Raw genomic sequence first — 16,067 nt, forward strand, 5'->3', positions numbered from 1 at the left:
TTGGAATGGAAGACTAGGCATAATGTTTGAGACTCCAGCACTTTGGTGCCAGAAGTGGGGTCTACCACCCACCATACAAACAGCTCTGGATCAAAACATATTGGCGCTCAAGGCAGACTAAGAATTTGGTGTACTTCAGATGATGTACTCTCAATGTTAATGCAACAGTTATTTAGTGGGAAATCAGCACTGGCACAAAAATAATTTTTCCATTTCCACTATCCGCTTGGCTGGAGTAGAACCAATTTATGTTTTGATTGTTATAGAAGTAGCCATAAGTGAAGAGCTGAGTTAGATGGTACCATATTTCTGATTGCTATTGGGAACGTTATTGTCCTTGCAGATTGGTGCTCAGAGCACTGATCCAGTTGGCTTACCTTTTAACTTGGCTCTGAGCTCGAAGGATCCCAGAATAGGGTGTCTGCTCACTGCCCTAGTGTGAATGACCAACAGCTGTTGAGTGTATGTGCATATTTATAAAAGTGTTTGTGTGTGTGTCCCTGCTCCTGAACAAGGTGGATTCTGCCAAGTTTGGAAATACATCAGAAGAACTGGTCCTATGAGGGTCATCTAAATTTTACTACTTGAGAGTTTAGAATGAAATGATTTTTATATGCCTTTTTCCTTTCTCTCTAAACCCCGGAACCTGGATTTAGAAATCTGCAAATATGGTAAAGTCAGGTTTCTGTTTCTTAATGGCTTTGTGACCCTGAGTAGACTACTTAACTTCATTAAATGGTGGTTTCATGCTCTGTAAACGGGGATAATGATATTTAGCTCATAAAATAAAACACCATATTGAAACCATTTACTGTGATTCCTGGGCCATAGTAAGCACTGAAGAAGTGGAAGCCATTACTGTTAGAATTAAAGGTACAAAGCAAGGGCTACAAACAACCACATGTCACAAGAACTAGGGTTTATGTTCATTTCACAACATTATGGGCAAAATCTATAAATAGAGATTTAAAATATATAATAGGCTCTAGACTTAACTAAACCAAGTCACTTAAAATGGCCCATCATGTGCTACTTCACAAGGTGCTCAAGAGCTAGTCAACTCTCTTGCAGACCAACAGGTAGACTCTCCCCATCTTAAAATAGGCAGAATGACTTTGTGGACCCAAGCTGAGCTGGCTTAAAAACCCAAGCATTTCTTATTTCTACATAAATTAATAATTCAAAACAAAATTTCTAAATAACAAATTTCCATTTTGCTAAAAACAAGAGTCCAGTAATGGATGCTTCTAAACTTAGCAATCACTCCAGAAGTACTGTCGGTAGGCTGTGTTTTCTCCAGCATAATGCACACTGATGGCCAAACATTGGCAGCCTTGGATGCTTGTTGGACACAAGTAGGCAACAGTCCAGGGTCACCTTATTCCTGGGCTACAGATTCTAACATTGTTACAGAAGACTTTTAATTCTTTAATTAGCAATGAAAAAGTAAGGGGTAAGAGTGCTATCTTCTGACATCAATAATTTCAAACAACCTAATGAGATATCTTAGGATGCCTTCCAAAACTGATGAGCTCAGCTGCTGATGGGAGTAACTGAAGAAAATGTTCAGCATAGCTGAGATAACCCAACAGCTCTTTCCTGAACTACTCAAGAATCCTGAAACTGAAGTGCATTTGGAGTGTTTTCTTTTGTTTTGTTCATTTGGAATGGGAGGTGCTTCTAACTCTCTCAAAGCAGCTTTTTTATTTTTTCTCCCGCTGCCTGACATCATCAGTTTCTACTCAGGCTTGTCCACTGAAGTGTGTGCTTTGGCTAATTATCAGATCAATTACTAGGCCTACATTTTAACACGAAGAAAAAAGAGGTAATAACTGTATATTATTTTATAAATGTATTGCCCTTTCCTCCTTATCTTCCCCATCCACCAAATACTACTCCAACATGGTTATTCGGGGGAATCTCGTGAAGATTTCTGTCCTGCTGTCACCATCCTGTGTGTGAGGCAAAACCATTTAAAACGAGAAAGTTTTGCCTGTGCCTGAATATTAGCTGGTGTGTTCCAGGTGGCTTGGAAAGCAAGCAAAGCACATGCACGCCGAAGGCAGGAAGGCAAGAGGGAGCTGGAGAGAGCCCAGAATGGTTTAAATGCAAAACGATGAGATTTAGAACTTCAAGTTTTAGGATCAGGACCAGCAGCAAATACAACTGCAAATCCTTGCTCCCAGGTCTTACAGCAGGCAGTGTGTGGGCCCACAGCCAGGAGGATCAGGAGCAAAATATAGAAGAATGGTGTGTGAGAGGGGCTGCTATATGCTTAATGGATATACAGAGGAGTGGGCACTGCCTCATTCTCCAGGTTACACTGTGCCAAGATGGTAGATATGACTCCTTTTTCTTTCACTGAAGCTAGTAAAAATATATTTTATAGTCTAGGGCCAGCCACATAATTTTCTGGGCTTGGTGCAAAATTAAAATGCAGTACCCCTTGTTCAAAAAGCAGAAAAAGAGTGCTGTTAAAGGTAATAAATTTTAAACTATTTTTTTTCCTCTGTGCTCTCTCTCTCTCTCTCTTCTTTTTAGTTATTTATTGTCACGCTAAACCCTCTCAAGCTCCTGGGGATCTCATTCTGTAATGGGGTGCCTGCGGTTCACTGGCTGCCAAGTTCCCCTTCCTGCCAGCCACTGAAACCACGTCCAGTCCTAGTCCAGTCCCGCCCTAGCTGAGGAGTCAGTCCCCTCTTGCCACAGCACACTGTCCCAATCCATGGTATACGGTCAACCCTCAAAGGATTGCAACGCCCATACCTGGATCAAGGGTGGGCTACAGGCTTATACCTATCAAGTTGCTTGCTGAACCCACCACGTGTTGCCAGCCCAGCTGGGGAGGGCTCCTGCTGTGCCCCACCTGAGAATCTGTGTGGGGCACATGTCCAACCCCCACCTGGACATTAATGTCATCTTCCTCCCCTATCAACCCTTTACCTCATCCTATCCACACCACTCCATCCCATCCCCCCAGTATTACCTGGACAATGCCCGAGTAGAGGGTAGCAGTGGTCACGGGGCAGAGGTGAGGCCAGGCAAGACTGGGCTTCAGCGGGTAGAAGAGAGGGGGTGGTCAAGAACCTATCCAGGAAGGTGAGGAAGTGGTAGGAGGTAGACTCAAAGTGGGTCAGATTTCAAACCTCTGCCCCCTACATGTTGTATCGTCCCATAAGACTTAACTTGCAACACAAATTCAAAGATAAAATTATTAAGAATTTCAATATGACAATAGAGCATTAAACCACAGTCAGGGCCCTTCTAAGCATAGGGCCCTGTGCAACAGCACTAATCAGATACCCATGCTATAGTCTTCAAAATTGTTCCCAAAGGAAGCCCTTCAGGGGTGACTCTAAACAGATTCTTTTTTTTTTTTTTTTTTTTTTTACAGAGACAGAGAGAGAGTCAGAGAGAAGGATAGATAAGGACAGACAGACAGGAACGAAGAGAGATGAGAAGCATCAATCATCAGTTTTTCATTGTGACACCTTAGCTGTTCATTGATTGTTTTTTTCATATTTGCCCTGACCGCAGGCCTTCAGCAGACCGAGTAACCCCTTGCTCGAGCCAGCAACCTTGAGTCCAAGCTGGTGAGCCTTGCTCAAACCAGTGAGCCTGTGCTCAAGCTGGCGACCTCGGGGTCTCGAACCTGAGTCTTCCACATCCCAGTCCGATGCTCTATCCACTGTGCCACTGCCTGGTCAGGCTAAACAGATTCTCTTAAAGCTCTTGGTTCCTCAGATAGCAGCCAGAACTGAAATAGAAAGTTGAAGATATGGAGTCTCACCTGACCAGGCAGTGGTGCAGTGGATAGAATATTGATCAGGGACACTGAGGTTCCAGACTCAAACCCCGAGGTCGCTAGCTTGAGCACAATCTCATCCGGTTTGAGTGCAGGCTTACCGGCTTCAGCACAGAGTCCCTGGCTTGAGCGTGGGATCATAGACATGACCCCATGGTCCCTGGCTTGAAGCCCAAGGTTGCTGGCTTGAGCCCAAGGTCACTGGTTTGAGCAAGAGGTCACTGGCTTGGCTGAAGCCCCCTGGTCAAAGCACATATGAAAAAGCAATCAATGAACAACTAAAATGCTGCAACAAGTTGATGCTTCTCATCTCTCACCCTTCCTGTCTTTCTCTATCTCTCGTAAAAAATAAAAAAAATAAAAAATAGAAAGAAAATATGGGGTCTCAGCACAACTCCATTTTCTTTCTACTTACTTAAGTCTTGTCTGCTTCAGAGTTTCTACACCAGTGCTTTCCTCACCTGCTTAATGGAGGGTAATCTCCTAGCAGGTATGGGCTTTATCTTTCACAGCAGAATTTTAAAAGTCTGTACGCAGCCTAAATTCATATTTTGAGCCCCAAACTTACCCTGGCAAAAGAGAAGGAAAAAAGTTGCCCACTGACAAACAAATGTTTTGAGTACTCTTCATGTAGAATTTTCTAGGCCTTAACTAACCCTTTTCATAGGCCTTAGAAATGGGGAAGCTTTGGGTTTTGACTGCATTGGTTTATACAAAGTTTTGACAACTCAAAGGCCTCAGCACATCTGCCAATTTTCCAGTCCAGCATTCCGAGGTAAGGGTGACATTAGGATCATGCTGGCGGCTGCTTTTACTTTTGTCTACCCTTGTGTCAAGATCCACAGAACTCCTCCACACTCAACTCAGTCTCAGCTTGGAGCCCTTAGCAAGTTCTCAAATACCACCACCCTCTTTGTCATCATCAAATCATTTTAAAAGCACTGATCGAATTCTGTGATAAGTAAATTATTGAATAAAATAAACCCCATGTTGTTTACCCGCTGGCTGACTCTTCTCTGCACTTGACAGTCGATTGTTTTAGCTTTCAAAGACAATGAACTTGACAGAAAGAAAACCTATATTATTTGTGAAATACAATATCACATTGCACAGAGTGCATTTAGAATACTGTTAAACAGGATACATTCATTTCCTGCCTTGTAAAACTCATTTGAGTTTAACAGTATTATACATATTTTCCGGGAACTTGTCTAATTAATATCAATGTGGTAATAAAACCCTGGATACCATTTTGCAATGCTACCATAAAAGTTGTTTCCCTAAAATATTATGTTGGTCTGCAGTATCCTCTTTCACTTATATATCCACTCATAATTTAGAACCAGAGAGGTTGTAAAGCCTGTAGAGGCTATTCTCTCATGTGATGGTTCTCTGTCACTGCATGTGTATGACCCAGGGGCAGTTTACTCATCTATAAAACAAAGGTAAGACTTACCATCCCACAGAGTTATTTTCGAGATTGAAGGGGAAAATATAGTCAAGGTACATGGTAAACTCTAAAGCACAGTTCAAATAATGCTTTTTGCTCAAGGCCACTTAGGGTGTTTACATCAAAGCAGATCAAGATCTGGAAAGCCTGATTCTTGGTCTATTGCTCTTTACACCCTGTTCACAGAGCTCCTGAGCCATGAAGAGGGACAGTTCCTTATTACTCACTGCTCCATCTACCCACTTGTCCGTCCATCAGTCTGTCCATCCATCAATCCATTAGCCAGCCAGCCATTCATCCATCCACAAATACTTATTAAATGTTCCTTACATGGAGCTTACCAGGTAAACAAATATATCAATTTTAGAGAATGATAAATGAAGATATAATGCAAACAAAAATAAATGGGGGTGAAGGAATATAGTGGGGTGTGTTTGAATTTTAAGTAGGAAAGCAGGGAAGGCCTGAGTGAGGCCTTCTATAATATTTGAGCAATGACCTGAAGGAGGTGAGGGAGTAAGTCATGCAGATGTCTGAAGGAAGAATGTTTCATATAGAGAAACAGCGTCTGCCATAGCTGGGAGTACTTTGTGCAATGGAGGAATAGCAAGGAGGCCTAAGATAGCAACTCCGCTGGTTTGTCTAAGAGCAGAACAAGGACATCCCAATAGTTTTCCACATTGTGTTACTATGGATGCCCTGAGGCAAGGCTTAAACGCAAATTCGCTCAGGGGAGGTAAAATCCAGGGCAGGTAAAGTGAGGAAAGAATAGAATGACATCCAATTATGAAATGATAACTTGTAGCACTGGCCACTGCTGCCCAACAAGTTTTCCAACAAACTGTGTGAGACACAGCTGATCTTATAGGGACACCATCAATGATGAAGTGTACTCACAGGGACACTCACTTGACCCCATGGCTAACTGAAAGAACTGTGCTTCATACAGTCCATGAGAGTGAGAATGGATAGGGGTCTTGTCACTGACTCTGCCATCACCCATCTCCCCTTGGTCAAAGTTTGCCCCACAGGCCTTAAATTTCCTGTACTTCTACATAGAAAATCATAGAAAATCCATACATTTTATTATACATAAAAATAGAATATTTTCTACAAATAAACAAAATATAGTCTGTTCCTTTAGTCTAGTTTCCACAGTGAAGATGACGTGCAGCAGAACTAGCAAGGAATAAACCTTTGTTGATGTAAACCACTGAGATTTTGGAGTCAGTTTTTATTACAGCATAACCCTAGCCCATCTTGACTGATCCAGGAATTCAATACTACATTAGCACATTAAAGAATGTGAGAAGTTTTTCAATTAAAAAAAATCTTCTTCTTAATACAGTATTTCTCCAACTATTTTGTCTATTGAATATTCTTTTCACAGAAGTAGTCGGATAAAACAATTTGTATAATCTTTGTGTGTGAGTGTGAGAGAGAGACACACACATACACACACATATATACATGTACACACACACAGACAGGAAGGGAGAAAGATGAGAAGCATCAACTCATTGTTGCAGCACTTTAGTTGTTCATTGATTGCATCTCATGTTGTATAATCTTTTTTTTTTACATTTAATTTTAGAGGCAGGTGGCAGGAGAGAGAGACATCAATTTGTTGTTTCACTTATTTATGCATTCATTGGTTGATTATTTTTTTTAGATTGTATTTATTGATTTTTAGAGAGAGGGGGGAGAGAGATAGAGAGAGAGAGAGAGAGAGAGAGAGAAGAGAAGCAGGAAACATCAACTCATAGTAGTTGCTTCCTGTATGTGCCTTTTAAATATGATTTCCCCCCTGACACTAATCTATAGAACTCTAAGAAAAGTATTTGCCAAAATTGTCTCATATTTAATTATCCACAATTGTGTGCCATACACAGAGGAAGAGAGGGCAAACAGAGGTTGTGGCTTCATGGCTTCTACTTAAGGTAAGGTGGCCAGATTCAGAGTTGGAACAACAAAGGGACAATGAAGGGAACCATTGTTTTGCCTGATATAGAAGTAAAATTTATGGCTATTTTAATGAAACATTTTGATCTAGATCTAAAAATTCTTCCTATAGAGCTATGAAGTTGGGTAAAGGCATCTGAAGTGATGAAAGTTTATTTTTCTTGTAGTTGTGCTTCTTAAGCAAACAGAAGTAGTGCTTTCCCTGGCAAAGCATTGCCTTTGTGACAGTGATGAAGTCTCTCTCTCAAAGGTGGAAGTGGGGAAAACGGGGCATTGTGGATTGGGCTGTACCTCTCAAATGTGTAGGGGGTGGCTGATTGGTTGATTCCACAGGGGCGGTGAAGTGGGGTGCAGGAGTAGTGAGGATTCTCAGGGAAGCTGCCCCCGTCCCCTTCCATTTAGAGGGCTTGCCCTTTAGCAGAATATCATGTGGAATTGTTTCTCACCCTAGACTTCAACTTCCTCATTCTTGAAGATTTCTTTCAAAGAAATCTATCTCCTGCTTTCACTTGCTCTGCACATACTTGTAAATGGGTGCTCCAGAAGACACAAGAACGAGCAAGCCAGGGACACTTTGTTCTGATGTCTCCTGCCAACAGCGTCTTCTTGCAGGTCTCATTAGTCACCCTGCCTCTGAACCCTTGTCCAGACCTGAGCACAAGCAGACTGAACCCATTTTATGTGCATAATTGACTAATCATTCCCTTTTATTATAATTAACTCATCAAGTTGGCATTTGTGATAAGAAGTAGGAAAGCAGGGAAGAACTAGAGATATCAGACATTTATTCTTTGATTGCCTGTAATGACTTTTCCTTAAACATTGAAAATATTTACCTAAACTCCTAACTCTTGATAATATTTGATCACAGATGCACCCTTTCAAACTTTTTATTGATATATAGCATATACACAGAAACGTGCATATAACCTAAATTTGCAACTTAGTGAATTTTCAAAATTTAAACACATGCTTGTGGTCAGTGCTCATACTAAGAGGACTTCTCCAAGTGTCCATCAGTGGACGAGTGGATTAAAAAGCTGTGGTACATATACACAATGGAATACTACACGGCCGTGAAAAAGAAGGAAATCTTACCTTTTGCGATGACATGGATGGACTTGGAGATTAGTATGTTAAGTGAAATAAGCCAGGCAGAGAAAGACAAATATCATATGATCTCACTTATATGTGGAATTTAATGAATAAAGTGAACTGAGGAACAGAATAAAGGCAGAGGCAGGGTCACAGGGACCAGAGGGAAAGCTGTCAGAGGGAAGGGGGATGAAGGGATGGGATCAGAGAAGGTGAAAGGATAAGTGAAATTATATATACATAACATACAGATACAGATAACAGGACAGCAAATCTCAAAGGGAAAGGGGGAGGGAGTTAGGGGGAGGGGGGCAAAGTGGGGGAGTAATGGGGAACAAGGGGGTGGCAGTGAGGGAGTTATATTGAGTGGGACACTTGAATCCATGTTAACACAATAAGTTAAAATAAAAATTTAAAATAAAAAGAAAGAGGACTTTCCTGTACCTCAGAAGCCCCCTTCCCAGAATACTCCTGCCAGTCACAACTTCTATCCCTAAGGGTAACTAACAGCCCGATTCCTAATAGTACGGATCCTTTTTGCCTATCTGTGAACTTTATATAAATAGCATCAGACAATATATGCTCTTTTTTTCCCGATTTCCTTCAATCGACATTATGTTTTTGAGATTCATCCTTCTTACTCCATGTGGTTATAGATTGGTTACTCTCATTGCTGCATGGTAGTGTAAATATGCAAGAATTTCTGTTGATGGACATTGGGGTAGTTTCCAGTTCAGGGTTGTTATGAGTAGTGCTTCTATAAACATTCAATTCATGTCTTTTCATCAACATAAGTATATATTTTTGTTGGGTACATACCCAGGAATTACTAAGTCACAGAGTAAGCATTCATTCAGCTTTAGTAGATACTGCCAAACAATTTATATGTAATTATACCAATTTGCACCTCTACTACCAGTGAGGAATGTGCCAGTTGCTCTACATCCTCTCCTACCTACCCAGGTCCCTTACCCACTGGGGGATGTAGTATGTTCTGGTGGCTAAAAATCCAGATCCTGAAACTCAACTTTCTGGGCTCAAAATCCAGCTTTACCATATAAGTGTGTGACTTTGGGCACCTTAATTTTTCTGTGTCTCAGTTTTTTCATCTGTAAAATGAGGACAATAAATCACCTACCACATCAGGTTAAGGATGAAATGAATTAATGTACATAGAGCACTGAAATTAATTGCCACCAGTGCACTAAGGGAGTTGTGTCTTACTATAAAAGAAATACAAAGTTTCCCACATAACCTGGGGAGGCAATCAGATCAGTGCCACAAGGGGTCTCTGTATGCAGGAGCAAGTTAGCAAACATGATCTTAACCTCGGGCTATGCAAATCAAAGCTGATTCTTGGGTACTTGAATGTGCAAATCAAACCAGAATGTCAGTGCTCTGAAATAGTTATAGGAGAATGTGAAGAATCAATATGCCAGTCTTGGATTTTTAAAATTATTCATTAAATAATTAAGTTTATTTGGATAGTAAGTCAGTGATAGCATTCCTATGAAGTTAATGACCTCAGTTTTAGTGAATTTCTTAAATTTTTATAGACTTTTACAGTCTAGCTCTTCAGAAACACTATTTTAGAAGTTGACACAGATATGAATTTCAGTAAATAAATATGGACTCAGTAAATATTCAATGGAAGAAAGAAAAATGATATAGAATAGGAGAGCATTGAGTAAGTTCAAAGACATTCCAAGCTGAACCTCACTCCAATCTTCAGGTGTGGGCCATTGACTAGAATTGGTTTTTAATGCTAATGTCAGCAAATACATCTTCTATGTCCCACATTCCAGTTTAGTGGAATGCAATTCTAACTGCATATGAAAATCACTACAAAAACTTTAGAAAATACAGATGCTTAGCTTCTCACCCAGAAACTCTGATGGAGTTTGTTTGGCAGGAAGGCCCAGATGTTCCTTTTCTTACACTTCCTGAGCAAATCTAATGTACAGCCAGCGCTGGAGAATATCTTTCTCTCTGAGTATCAGTAGTGACAATGCTGGTGGTGACTTTTGAGTGCCTTTTCCTCCAGTGGGGTCAGAGGGAGGGTCCTGAGTAGTGTCTATGGAGTCTGCTTTGGTCAAAGAGTTCCAAACACTGGCTCAACTGGTTTTTATCTAGTACATTTTCTCTCATACCTATGACCACAGAATCTTCCAAACTATTTTAAGCCTTTCTGTGGTTTCTAAAGCACAAGACTTTCCTAACTGAAGACTTACCATTTTAAACCACATGGGCTGTGATTCAATACATGGCAGAACTAAACAGAACTAAGTATCTCAGTTAGTACTTGGACATTTTCTTGTTGATGAAAAAGGTACATGAAAGCGCCCTGAACTGTAAAGCCCTTCATAAAAGAGTGAGATGCCTTTTGTTGCTGTTGTCATCACCTGTGGTGCAAACTGCAGTAAGGTGGGACAAGCCATGAAACAATCACTGTATTTGGACATGGGCACATGTGAATTTGAATTTCTGGTTCAGCCACTTATTATCTGTGGGTCCTTGCCCTCCCTGAGCAGAGTTTTCGTGAAAGATAGGAGCATTAGTAGACCTCAGAAGGAAATTTTGGACATTCAAGGAGCTAATGTAAATGGTATTTGGCAAGGATTGAGTCCTGAGTAAATGGAGGACTGTCTTGTATTAGTCAGCTAATGCTATAATGATCCTGCATAACAAACATCCCCCCAACCCTAGTGGCTTACTAAAACAACATGTACAGTATTGTTTTCACTCATGTGTCTCTGGGTCAGCTATGGCAGCTCTGCTGAAGGCTGTGAATCAGATTGAGGCCTGTTCCACATGTATCTCATATTGGGATCAGCAGCTTCCTAAGGCATGCTCTTCACATGGTAATGACAGACATATAAGAAGAGCCTGCCAGAAATTTTCAGTGCCGTTTAACATCTCAGCTCAGAACTTACCCATTATCACTTTCCCTGGCCAGAGCAAGTCATATGGTCAGACTCAAAGTCAATAGGACAGAGAAGCATAATCTACCTAGTAAAACCATGGCACAGTGAAAGGAATGGAAGGAAGAATTATAAACAAATAATAGATTGTACCACACTTCCCTATCCTTCTGTAGGATGCTAACAGAGGAGAAAGGGGGGGGGGTAAGAATGGAGGAAGTAAATAGCTGGCTTCCACAGAAACTCTACCTTGTGGCCTTCTTTTCAGAGGTGGTCCAGTCTTCTTGCAAGTATAGAAAAGCCATTCTGTAGCGCAGCAACTTTCTGCCTCCTCCCTGCCTCCAGGTGTTCGTGATAAAGAGGCAGTCTAGAATTTGCCAGAAGCCTTCTCAAATCTTGCTTGCAGCAACACATCTAAATTGATTTAGGAAGATAAACAGAATCAGTAGCTGGTGAAATTCAGCCAAACAGATGACTATATACCAGTGGTCAAAATAAACAGGTCTTTGTCTAAAATCAACCCCTTCACTTTACCCTTTCAACATCTTTTTTAATGTGCAAGCACCATTTATGATTATTTGCTCTAAATGACATAATCACTTTTCTGATATATGATGGTGATAAGCTAAGAGTCCTTTATTTGAATTTAGCATTTCATTTGGATTTCAAAACTGGGTAAATAGGCAGCCCCACCTCTATTATCTAACCAGAGTATTCTAGCCAAGCATGTGTTGCAGCTATAGTTACCAGATATGTCTTTGCATATTCATTAATTGCAGGAGGATTTTAGTGAATAGATCAAAGGTCTTGAACCAAAAATAACTGTTATAATTAAGAAAAACTCAGAATGTATTTTAAATATCAGACTGCAATACAGTCATCCTCCTGAAGAACTTTGTTGCAGGGTATTTAATAACAGCCGTGTGAGCAGCGTGGCAGGCAGCTCTGGGTTGCACTGCTACCATGTCAAGAGGAGCTACAGGACTACCTTCTCCAGGACCAGTCCTTGGAGAGCCAACATCAAAATCACCTACTGATGACATCGGATCATTTACAATAACATGGATGGACCTTGATAACATTATATGGAGTAAAATAAGTAAATCAGAAAAAACTAAGAACTATATGAATCCATACACAGATGGAACATAAAAATAAGACTCAGAGACATGGACAAGAACGTGATGGTAACAAGGGGGGGCGGGGGGGAGGGGGCGAGGAAGGAGAGAGAGGGGGTGGGGGGAGGGGAGGGGCACAAAGAAAACCAGATAGAAGGTGACGAAAGACAATTTGACTTTGGGTGAGGGGAATGCAGCATGATCAAATGTCAAAATAATCTGGAGATGTTTTCTCTGAACACATGTACCCTGGTTTATCAATCTTACTGCATTAAAATTAATAAAATTAAGATAAAAAAATCACCTACTGCTATTTGTTAAAAATGCAGATTCCCAAGAGAACCTCCAAACTTAATGAATTGGCATCTTTGGGTGCTGGACTCAAGAATCCGAATATTTTTGCACATCAAAAGTTTTGTATAATATCAAATGTAGACAGATGTTCTGTACATCGATCATGGTTTTTATAATGTCAGATTAATTAGTCTCACTGATAAAAGCAGGAAAAGGACTTTTCTCATTATTTTTATATTATTGAACTTTTTAAAAAACTAAATTTGTTAAAATGTTCAGCCAGGGAATTACTGTAATAAGATTCTTGTGCTTTTTCTTTTAAAAAACAAAACTTGAACATTAGAAACTCCATTTTTTCATTAAGGTTTCTATTTTGATAATAAAACAACCATTTTCTTCTCATTTTTCTCAAATATCAATGGCTTTCAAAACTTATATAAACACTGCTGGGTGAAAGAAAAGCAAGTTAAAAGACACAATTATTATGAAGGACAGGACAAGGTTTTATTTTTGTGTTAAATTGACCACTTTTCTTTTTGTAATGGTTAGATGATTAACTGCCTTCTTAATGGTGTTTTAGGTACAAGAATGATCTACAAACAATGAAGGTAGTGTAACCACCTAAATCAGAATTATCTTTCATGTTCCACTTAGTAAGTGCATTTTAATATTTTTATCTGTCTATGTGGATAATAAAAAGCATTAACTGATTCAATAAATAAGTTGAACTGAAGGATAATTTTGAGAGCTGAGAGAAATATAGAAAACAACTCCAAAGAACAAATCAATAAACTCCTCCCTTTTCTACCTTTTTTCACCTCTGGCTTATTACATTTAAGGTTCAAGGCCTTCGTCTTAATGTTTCCTACTTCTAACTATGTGGAAAATGAATTTGAACCATCTGGAAGGTTCTGAAACCTTACAGTAATCGCTGAACACCTGAAAATGCAAAAAGGTGTGGGAACATCTGTTTCCTGGATTAAGAATGTTCCCGGGATATTGAAAAAAAAATCTTGGCCCTGGCAGGTTGGCTCAGCGGTGGAGCATCAGCCTGGCGTGCGGGGGACCTGGGTTCGATTCCCGGCCAAGGCACATAGGAGAAGCGCCATTTGCTTCTCCACTCCTCCCTCCTCCTTCCTCTCTGTCTCTCTCTTCCCCTCCCGCAGCCAAGGCTCCATTGGAGCAAGGATGGCCCGGGCGCTGGGGATGGCTCCTTGGCCTCTGCCCCAGGCGCTAGAGTGGCTCTGGTCGCGGCAGAGCGACGCCCCGGAGGGGCAGAGCATTGCCCCCTGGTGGGCAGAGCATCACCCCTGGTGGGCGTGCCAGGTGGATCCGGGTCGGGCGCATGCGGGAGTCTGTCTGACTGTCTCTCCCCGTTTCCAGCTTCAGAAAAATACAAAAGAAAAAATCTCTTGTTATCCCCCCTTTAATCCAATTAATAAATACAAGGCATTCTAAAAGACTCTGGTAACCATTGCTCAGGCAGGAAACAATCTAGAAACTAAATGCGTAGAGGACATTGGCAGCACCATGACATTTAAGAACTAGCAGAATTACATACAATAAGAAAGACAATGATTAGGTTCATGCATTTAAGGCTTTTATGTGCTTGAGCTCAGTTTTTTCACTTTATTTTATGACAAGTAAAGATATTTTTTGAGTGGCATGGAAAAAATAATGTTACCTCCAAAGTGATTTCAAGAAATCACTGTGAAGCCTGAGTAGGCGGTGGCGCAGTGGGTAGAGTGTCAGACTGGGATGCAGAGGACCCAGGTTCGAGACCCCGAGTTCGCCAGCTTGAGCGCAGGTTCATCTGGTTTGAGCAAAGCTCACCAGCTTGGACCCAAGGTCGCTGGCTTGAGGAAGGGGTCACTCAGTCTGCTGAAGGCCCACGATCATGGCACATATGAGAAAGCAATCAATGAACAACTAAGGTGTCGCAATGAAAAACTAATGACTGATGCTTCTCATCTCTCTCCGTTCCTGTCTGTATGTCCCTATCTATCCCTCTCTCTGACTCTCTCTCTGTCTCTGTAAAAAATAAAAATAAAAAAATAAATAGCAGATGCTTAAAAAAAAAAAAAGAAATCACTGTGAAAATAGCAATGTCCCCTGACCAACAGGGCTGAAATATCAAAGGTTCGAATATGCTTATCAAGCTTTTATTTCTATTTTGAACTTTCCTAAACTATTTGCCGCAAGATATCTCCCAGTATTTTTCAGTGAAGTCAAGGGTTTAAGAGGCCCGAGGGTTTAAACTAACATTTCTTGATTCTTAAACAGATCACATGTCAAAGGTTGAGTGTGCTATAGCTGAACATAAAAGGGTCCCATCTGTTTGGCTGCCCAGTGATTTTAGCTGTAGCGTCCAGCAAACTGGGATATTATTACAGTGCGCCAGGTCTGATTGTAACCTGATTCTAGTATTTTCTTTTGGTAGCTATTAATATCCTAAAAATGAAATGATTATCAATGGAATGACATTGGAACACTCGGACAGGTAACAACTCTGCTTTTACTGTAAAAGCTATGGAGAATCATTTCGGATTTTGGTACATATCTATGCATAATTAAACCTTGGATCTCTCCACCAGTGTCTTGATGCCTGTTTGCCTGTTTCTAAAACTAATCTTGCATCTTAAAACTGGCCTATAAGGATATTTTGCTTTTGAAGAGTGACAGATATTTTCCCTAATTCATTTTAGTAAAGGCCTGAAGGACTCTGGACTCTTGTGTACAACCTGTGAGTAGAATAAATAGGACAAAATTTCTAGCACATATAATGTGCTCCTAATTAGTATCTGTTGAATAAATTAAAAAAAAAAGAAAAATAGTGGCTTTAGACTGGACTAGGGTAACAAATTTTGCGCGTGAGCATACACACACTCACTTTTTTGGCCATTGTAGTAGTGAACCAAACTTCTTTAAGATGTAAAGCTGAGTTCTAAATAAGGATGCCTCAGTTGATATTTCATTATTACAATAACATTTCAAAAACCTTCATGAATCTGTATGGGAGCACCTCTCCCCATCTTCGTAGTGAATTGCAGACACTTGATCTATCCAGTATAAATCGCCAAACCTTTGAGGACAGAAACCTTGTCTTAGGTTATCTTTGACATTCTCATAGTATGTAACTCAGGGCAGTGGACCTAATACATACTTGAATATTGGTTGACCTGTATACCATATAGGGTTTTAGAAAATCAGAAATGAAAATAAAATCCCAGGTTGTAGTATATTAATGTAGTTTATAGCAATTACTATTGTGCATGTGTCTCTTTGTTTTTGTTTGTTTGTTTTTTGGTGTGGGGCATTCAACTCTTCAAAGCATTTTCATCACTATATTCTCATTCAAGCCCTCATGGGTTGGGAAGAAACAATTGCATTTACTATCCTCTAATGTTCTGGGCACATGGGGT

General features: G+C 40.4%; 1 protein-coding gene across 1 annotated transcript in view; it reads right to left on the reverse strand.

Moving 5' to 3' along the window:
* Window positions 1-16,067, reverse strand: part of LOC136317118 (serine/arginine repetitive matrix protein 3-like) — a 300,751-nt gene that overhangs the window by 94,026 nt on the left and 190,658 nt on the right. The window contains exon 3 of the mRNA XM_066249665.1: window positions 11,483-11,647. The gene's annotated coding sequence lies outside the window, so the exon portion shown is untranslated. The remainder of the gene's footprint in view (window positions 1-11,482; window positions 11,648-16,067) is intronic.

The sequence above is a fragment of the Saccopteryx bilineata genome, chromosome X (assembly GCF_036850765.1).
Source record: "Saccopteryx bilineata isolate mSacBil1 chromosome X, mSacBil1_pri_phased_curated, whole genome shotgun sequence".
NCBI lineage: Eukaryota > Metazoa > Chordata > Mammalia > Chiroptera > Emballonuridae > Saccopteryx > Saccopteryx bilineata.